This window comes from Octopus bimaculoides, chromosome 25 (assembly GCF_001194135.2).
Source record: "Octopus bimaculoides isolate UCB-OBI-ISO-001 chromosome 25, ASM119413v2, whole genome shotgun sequence".
In the NCBI taxonomy this organism is placed as follows: domain Eukaryota; kingdom Metazoa; phylum Mollusca; class Cephalopoda; order Octopoda; family Octopodidae; genus Octopus; species Octopus bimaculoides.
The window spans coordinates 7,319,182-7,329,009 of NC_069005.1; positions in this window are offsets into that span (position 1 = coordinate 7,319,182).

Genomic DNA, 9,828 nt, shown 5'->3' on the forward strand with positions numbered 1-9,828 from the left:
CCACCTGTACTGCTATCTTCTTTCTATCTCTTCCTGCCTAATTTTAAAAAAAGCATCGCTTTTCTAACAAAGAAATACCCAAACTTTACTCTATGCTTGGACTAGACCTGTAATTGGAGCTGGCAGAGTCGTTAACGCAAAATGCTTGGCGGCATTTTGTCCGTCTTTAGGTCCTGAGTTCAAATGCCGCCGGGATCGACTTCCCCTTTCATCGTTTCGCAGTCGATAAAATTTATACCAGTTGAACACTGAGATCGATGTAATTGCTTGCCTTGGGCCAAAATTTGAAACCAGTATTACATTTCACAGAGGCGGCAAGCCGGTAAAATCGTTAGCACACCGGGTAAAATGCTGAGCGGGATTTTCTATCTTTCCTTTTGAGTTCAAATTCCGCTAAGATCGACTTTTCCCCTTTCAGGGTCGATAAAATAAGTACCAGTTGAACACTTGGGTCAATGTAATCGACTGCCCCTCCCTTCAAAATTGCTAGCCTTGTGCCAAAGCAGGAAACACGTTTAGCTCTTGTTTCACACTCTCGACTTTTAATATAGTATTTTTCTTCTCTCAAAAACATCCCTGGCCAATTTTCCCCTCCACTTTTGGCTTTCAACACGATTTATTCAATTTCCAGATGTATGGGCCGGCTGTTTAGACCCGCATATCTTCCTTTCGTTCTGTTCCTCAATAAAGATCATGTTCGCTATGACTAAAATCTCACATTTCTGGTTCAAGACAACAAGTCTTCATTACTTCTTTACCTTCTTACAACAAATTTCTTTATCCACAAAAATGTCACTAAACTCTACTTTCAGTATTTTCCTCCTCTCTCTCTCTCTGCACTCTTCTCCCCCTCCCTTATTTCTCTTGTCTCTCCTCCTGCTACCCCTCTTACTTCTCCTCTCTCTCTCTGTCATTGCTATTCTTTCTCTCTGCCCTCCTCTCTTGCTTTGTCCTCTCTTTATCGAACTATCATAATTTACCGTTATACGCCCGATCTCTGAACACCCCCACACAAATATATATATATGTGAATATATGCATGTATATATTATATATATATATATATATAAATATGTGTGCTCCCGAGACGTTTACGGCTATACTAGGATGACAGCTTAAAGTTCAGACAGCTTCAAACGATCCAAAGAAACTTCAGACCCGCTAGAAATAGCAGTCAAATGTCTCAAATTACACGGCACATTTTTAAATAAGGGAAGATACGATCCATATCCATTGGAAACTATACGCAATACTCAGTCCCTGATTTAATAAAATACATAACGGAACAGTCACTGTTGGAACGACAGGGCCTGTTCCCATCGCGGTTGACCCAGGGCTAAACGTACGTGTTGTGTACATTTCTGTGCGTGTATATATGTGTGTGTGCGTAAATAAATATATGTATACTCACACACACACATACTATGGGCAGTATGAAAATTATGCCAAATCAACTTAATCATAATTAATAAATTCGTCGAAATATCTAATTGATACCATGATCAAGCAAACTAATCTCTTCTTCATGGGATGGACATTTTTCTCTTGTTTTAATTATCTTTGTATTAATTATTTTACCAATGGTAAAAAAAAATTTGGTTTGGGGTTTTTTTTTCGCTTAGATTCTGTTGTTCTTTGATGAAAATTAAATTAAAATTGTAAGTAAAGTGTTTGGAATGAAAGATGAGTGATGCGCTGTTTGGTTCTACAGGAAAATAAAACAAGAAGACAGAAGAAAGAAAAAGTTTTCAATGTTACACATAGCTATACGCATATGTATTCGTATAATAACCACATGTGTATATATACGTTTATGTACATAAATCTGTATACACACATTATATATATATATATATGTGTGTGTGTGTGTGTGTGTATATATATAATTAATGAAAATCATTGAACAAATGTTGATCTTCCTTATAAAAAGAACCGGCAAATAAATATTTCGTCCCACAAAATTTTATGTTGTAACTAAAATTATTCATTTTTGTGTTTCATCTCATTAAATTCAATGTAAATTATAAAAAAATTAAAAAATAACATGATCACTAATTAACGGCGAGTGAATCATTTGAGGTTAATGAACTAGCTTGAGATAGAAAAATAAATTAAATATTTAAAAGTATAAAGTGAAAACTTTCTCAAATTCCAAATAATACTGAAAAATATGGGTCCAAAAAAAAGTTTATTTTGCTTCTTCCCGATCCAAAAAACCCTTCTTGGGTGAGGGTCATCACTTTTGAATGTGAATATTGAATAGAATTAATATTTAATAAAGTAACCGCAGCGTGCTTCGATTTTATGTTCAGACAAAAAAGAAATACATATTTCTTTCGGGTTTGTTTATTATTTCTTAAAGAAAAATTTAATAACAGAACATCTCTTTGGTTTGGGATTTTTTTCTTTATTTTTACATCATTTTTTCTTCGTTTTAGACATTTTTTTTATATCCTTCGAAAGTTAATCCAAACAACACTTTGTAGCTCACACACGTGTTTATATATATATATATATATATATACACACACACACACATACATACATACATATGTATGTATATCTGCTGTACCCTAGCATGGTCGTAGTCCAATGACCGAAACAAGCAAAAAAAAAAAAAACAATATATATACATATTGTTATATTTCAGGATGGTAATTTTTTTTTTTTTGCTAATAAACACACGCACTATTAGTGTATTTTTACTGGTAAAAATTTTTAAAATGACCATCCCCAAATATAACAATGTTTCAGTACAAGGATTCACATCATGAACCTTGCAAAGCAAATGCATAAACGTGTATATATATATATATATATATATATATATATATACACACACATACACACGTTTGACTGTAGTGTGTATACATATATACACACGTGTTTAAGTGTGTGTGTATATATATATATATATATAAACACATAGAAGATATACAATGTGTATATACACACACACATACATGTAGAGAGAGAGAGACAAATACCTAGAAGTGGGGGGGCGATTCTTAAAATTACTAATTTAAACTTTATGATTGAGATCCTTGCCCTTAATTTTCAACCCCTTAATTTTTATATATTTCTCGTTGTTTTTTGTCTCATAGCATTTCAAATGCCTTTAAATCCCCCTCTTCAATAAGTTGTTTTAGCTGAAAAATTGATTGCGTTTTAGTTTATCAATTATTTAAATTTCAATGGCGTATTTCTGACATCTTCCATCTTCTTTGGATTTTTGTGAAGACAGCGAGGGGAGAAGAAGAGAAAATAAAAAACCAGTATATAACAAAGATTTTTCTTTTCTCTCACAGCAAACCTTTTTGACTTCAATCTATTATACACTCATGGGAAGGTAGAAAATTGTTAGACTTTTCTTTTATATACGGAGAAGCCGAGTTTTATTTGTTGAAGTTAGTGCAAGGTAGAAAAGAAAGCAGCTAGTTGAATGGTTGTTCACTGACATAGTGAGTCACAGGGACTTGGAATTCTATTCAGTAATGAATTATATAAGAAGCACACTCGAATAGGTCGGTGTTTAGAGATAGGCATAGCATAGTTCAATATTTCTGTGTACCTCCTCTGTCACTACTATTATTTTTAGGGGGGAAAACAATTAGTTTTAGATTGAGATATGCTTTATTTCATTCAATTGGACATTTTAGACATTGCTTTATCAAACGTTTGTTTGAAGTTGCCTTGCAAAGATGAGAGCTTAGCCTGGCAGATAAGATAGTGTTCTATACCAGTAGAAGCAGGATAACTCGTTGTCAATGGCTGCTGCTTAAATTTAGCTGACTAATTCAGTTCAATGTGAGTAAGCTGAAGTATTTTGTTGCCCATTCAATGAATGGCAGGTTGATAGCATGAACAGATCTTGTCTTTCCAAGGACATGTTGGTTTGGAGATAGTTCTACACTTACAATATATGCATTTTCCTCCAACACACTATATACTCCTCAAATCATCTTGGTTCTGATAGTAAGAAGAAAAAAAGAAACAATCTCAACAGAATAATCTTTGAAATACTTTAAAACAGCTCAGTTTAGAGGAAACAAAGGATGGTTTTTAAAATAGGCAAAACTCTACATGTTTCCTGTTGAAAGTTTTTCTATAACTTCTCTACATACAATGAAAGTTAAATGTAAATACTTAAAAGTACTTGATGTGTGCAAACGTATGAAGAAGCCATTTTGCCTTATTAAGTTTCCATTTTATCACTTCTCTCTGTTATGTTCTGGTCTATCATAAAGAGAAATGAAATCCCACATTTTCATGGGAGCAGATTAGAAGCAATGATCATTTTACCATTCCCAGTTATAAAGAGATGACTTCTATAAAACTTTTAAATCAGTGGTTGTCAACCAGGATCCATATAAGAATTTGTTGTTAAAATTCGTCAGCAATAAATTTGATTATATTTCCACAATACACAAAATATTTTAATTTCTTTTATGCAATTCCTAATAACATTTAATTATAAAAATGTAATAGGATTTTTTTAAATATCGAATGGCTATGACAGTCTACCTGAGTAAAATATAAGGGGTTTTTGGATTAAAAAAATGGTTGAGAAACATTGTTTTAGATACATTTTGTTTTATATAGCCCAATACCTACAAGTTGTACCTTTCATTTGTTCCAAGAATTATTTGTTTAACCATTTAGCATTTAAACTGGTCAGTCCCAACCCAAGTATTCTACCTGTTTTATGTTCAAACCAACAAGATCCAGCCTCTCACATCTGTCCCACAATTTCATTTTAAAAATAAACAATCATAGTCTGGGTAAAGTTCAGAGCTCCTACATCTGCTGGTGACAAAGTGCCTCTCGCTCAGAGTGAAAAGTAGACTGTATGATGCATGTGTACAAACAGCCATGCTACACAGCAGTGAAACATGGGCTGTAACTGCTGAGGACATGCACAGGCTTGAAAGAAATGAAGCTAGTATGCTCCACTGGATGTGTAATGTCAGTATGCATACATGACAGAGTGTAAGCACCCTGAGAGAAAAGTTGGACATAAGCAGCATAAGATGTGGTTTGCTAGAAAGACAACTGCACTGGTACGGTCATGTGTTGCGTATGGATGAGGACAGCTGTGTGAAGAAGTATCACACCCTAACAGTGGAGGGAACCTGTGGAAGAGGTAGACCCAGAAAGACATGGAATAAGGTGGTGAAATACAACCTTTGAACATTGGGCCTCTCAGAGGCAATGACAAGTGACGAAGACCTTTGGAGATATGCTGTGCTTGAGAAGACCCGGCAAACCAAGTGAGATCATAGCCAAGGCCGATGGCTGTGTCATTTAACCAGCCTGTTTAAAAGTACCCTTCAATTATTGGGCAATATGCTGTGCTTGAGTCAAGTGAGATCATATAAGTTTGTGTTTGTTGTATGACTCTTCCAGGAGACATTGAGTGCCATTCTAAGCATCCTCGTATAACAACCATTCAACTGCTGCTTCAATGATGAGAAAATGATTTTAGCTGCTGCATCTAGTAGGTCTAGGTGGCCACATAACATATTTTCTGGAACAAGTTGAATATTTTCAGACCAAAATTTACAGCCAAAAAAATTGGTCAACTTATACAACAAGACAACTTAACCAAGAGTTACCTATTGGCTACCCTTATCTGCTTTAGCCAACTAGTTGAAGCAGTTTACAGGGACTGTGACTGCGGTTATATGCAAACAGCGACTTGGAATCACAGGTGCAAGTTAGGCACCTGGTGGAGACTGAAGCGAATGAACCACACCTAAGAGGGCAATGTGTTCTCCACTGTCAAAGGTGCTGCCCCTCCCTGACACCTCATATACCCCAGTCCTAGAGGTCAAATGGTCAAAGAATGGTTTGATTGTCCCCATCCCATCTTCAGCATTGCATTATGCCTGTCATCAAGACATTAAACCAGAATTTTCTAAACTTTCAACATTGATGACACACTTTCTAAAAATAATATTTTTGTGTCATACTAGTTAAGCTCTGTCAGCAATTAATTAGCATATCCTATGTCATTAGTCATATTTGTAATTCACAAATCATGTGTCATCAGTCATATACCTAATTAGCATATTGTGTGTCATTAATCATGTCAGTATGGGCCTGTTGTAGACGACACATGCCCCAGGTGCCATGCAGTAGCACTGAACCTATGAGTAATGAAATTCAATTATTTAAAAAGAGAGTAAAAAATACACTGGATCATGTAGTCCTGGAAACACTGTAAAGAAAGTTGAGATGGTCATGCCTGGAACACTTTTGATCACACACCTACTTGTTCATGTTAAACTTGGACTAAGAAGATTTAATGTTACATCTAGTTCCAGACACCCCAACCTCCAGTTCCTAGATCCTTGGGGATCTTTAGTAGAGTACACACTTTGGCAGCGTACATACTTTAGAAGAGAACACACTTTAGTGAAGTACGTACTTTAGCAGAGTACACATTTTAGTAGAGTACAGAGTTTAGCTGAGTACACACTTTAGCAGCGTATACACTTTAGCAGAGTACATACTTTAGCAGCCTATACGTTTTAGTAGAGTACACAATTTAGCTGAGTACATGCTTTAGCAGAGTACACACTTTAGAAAAGTGCAGAGTTTAGCTGAGTACACACTTTAGCAGAGTACATGCTTAAGCAGAGTATACACTTTAGCACCATACACAGTTTAAAGAAGAATATACTTTAGCAGAGTATGCACTTTAGCGAAGTACATACCTTAACAGAGTACACATGGTTGCTAGCATTTGGACTCAATCCTCAGTCTCAAGGAGGTTTATTTCACTCCTTCTTCGTAGGTGTATATATGTGTAGAGATGAAGAATTGTGTGTATGTATATGTAGGTGTGTGTATGTGTATCATCATCATCATTTAATATCCGTTTTCTATGCTGACACAGGTTCAATAGTTTGACAGGAGCTGCACCACATTCCAATTGTCTGTTTTAAAAATGTTAACATTAAATTAATAAGATGTCTTATGCAATAAGTTGTGTTGTATACAAGACTACTTGTCTTTTATTATATGCAAAGAAAATTTAGGGTAGTGAACTGATAAAGAAACAAATACAGAAAAAAGGGGCCATATTCACAAGTGATGGAGAGCAGGAGGTTGAACTGGATGCTTGAATTCCAGGTGTTGATACAGTGATGTATCAACTCCAGTGTTTAATCCTTAGAAGAAGAGAGGCTGGTAAAAAAAAAAACCCAAATTTCTTGTCTTCAATTTGGCTTTTGTGCCCATCCTCACCTATGGTAATGATTGAAAGAGTACAATTGTGAGTGCAAGCAGCTGAAATGTGGTTCCTCCGATGGATCTCTGGAGTAGTTCTCACTTGGTCATGCTTGAGAATCCAGCCAGAAAGTCTAATGACTGCTTCTGGTAGGAACACTATGTTGGAGATATCTGAAGACTCTACCCCAACAAATCTCCCATGAAGAGTGATGGTGGTGATAGGGGAGAGGAAGGTGGATAGGTGGAACTGGTAAAGAGTTCAAATACAGAAAAAAAAGATGGTTAAGAAACACTTCTCTAAGCCAGCATTTTTCAAACTGTGCGTCTGGACCCTTCAGTGGGTTGCAAGATAAATAAAATGGGTCACAACAAAAAGAAAAAAAGGAAAGAAAAAAATGCAAGTGGGTGCAAAGTGCAGAATATAAACCAGCATTTTTCAAACAGTGGGGCCTAATCTTTCAGTGGGTTGTGAGATAAATAAAATGGGTCGCAACAAAACAGTTTGAAAAATGCTGCTCTAAGCCATGCAAAAAGCCATAATGTCATGGAATTTTGTGCTTTTGAAGAAGGATTTTGACCAAGGAAAGAATACAATTGTCTGGATGTGTGAGGAAAGGAGAAGTGAGTTTTGGAAAATGATAACTATGATAGTCTTGGCAATCCAAAGGAAGAGGATTACAAAGAAATGAGAAGGAAGGTTGGTAGCAACTAGCTTTGTTATGATTCTAACTATTTCTTAATATATTAACCTATCTCCTAAGGCGGTGAGCTGACAGAATCATTAGCATGCCAAGCAAAATGCTTAGTGGCATTTCGTCCATCTTTTACATTCTGAGTTCAAATTCCGTTGAGGTTGACTTTGCCTTTCATCCTTTCAGGGTCAATGAAATAAGTACCAGTTGAGTACTGAAATCAAGAACCAACTTAAGCACTCTTTTGGAATTGCTAGTCCTGTGCCAAATTTTGAAACCAATAAATTAACCATCTCCAGAAAATCTTGTTTGTAAAGATGAATTAGGATCTTGGAAAAAGATAAACTCTGGCCAGATTGATGATCCCATTTAAAAGGATTAACTGTGATCACATGTAAAAGGATTAACTGTGATCACATGTAAAATGATTAACTACAATCATTTGTAAAAGGATTAACCATGATCATATATAAAAGGATTAACTGTGATCACATACAAAAGGATTATCTGTAATCACATACAAAAGGATTAACTGTGATCACATGTAAAAGGATTATCTGTGATCACATGTAAAAGGATTAACTGTGATTACATTTAATGGATTAACTCCAATCACATGTAAAAGGATTATCCATAATCACATATAAAAGGATTAACTGTGATCACATATGATCATATGTAAAAGATTAACTATAATTACATATAAAAGGATTGATTATAATTACATATAAAAGGATTAACTATGATTAAGTTGCTCAAATTCAATAGAAATCCTGCTTGTAAAAAAAGTAGATAAATTCTTGATTTGGTTGATATAAGACAGAAAAAACTCTAACATGAGATATAAAAGGGAAACAATGGTGAGCTTTATATTTTCTTTAAAACCTTGGCAGTTATTTCCTACTAAGAGCTTGGCTTATTCTATTCATTGTGAATGTTTGGCTTAACTCATTGAATGTGGAAAGCAGAATTTATTACAGATAACTGTAGGAAGCAGTTTTACTCCACAGCTGTGAAAAAGCCTTCCCTTATACTGTAAGAAATGAAGATATCCTTTGTGACACTTTATACGAAAGACAATTTTTTAAAGATTTTCTGAAATTGTTCATCTATTTCATCAAATATCTCTTTACAGAGCAAGAGTCAAATACTTTTAGTGATGGATGTGTAAATTATACCATAAATCCTTGAGTATAATCCGCACTTTTTTCCCAAAATTTAAAGGTAAAAATTTCTAGCGCGTACTATATATGAGGTTAAAAATGAAAAATATTTTCCAACCAAAATTTTCTAAGTGATAAATATGTAAAGGCAATTTACTTAATATTTATTTTTCGCTAACGTTATTACTGTTATTTCTTTATTTTCTGCAAACACAGTGCACAAAAAGGCTACATGTTTGCATTATGTTATATATACAATAATAATAAAGGATGTTACCGTATATATGTTTACAAACCAAGGACGTTATATAGACCTCCTTGACTCAAGTTAGAGAAGCGGTGTGTATTATACGCAAGGTTTAGGTTTTTCAGAGGTACAGCCCCCTAAAAATCCCCTGTGTATTATACTCAAGTGTGGACTATACTTGAGGATTTACGGTACCTACAGGAGATACTGAAAATGTATTGCGGAAGCAGGAAAATATAAATTCCATTTTTGGTGAATAATTATCATTACAGGAATGATGATGAAATTTAAAGGTGCAGACATGGCTATATGGTAAGAAGCTTGCTTCCTAATAACATAGTCCCAGGTTCAGTCCCACTGTGTGGGCAAGTATCTTTTACATTGTGAGCTTTTACATTCTTTTACGTTCAGGTCAACCAAAGTCTTGTGAGTAGATTTGGTAGATGGGAACTGAAAGAAGCCTGTCGTATATATATATATATATATATAT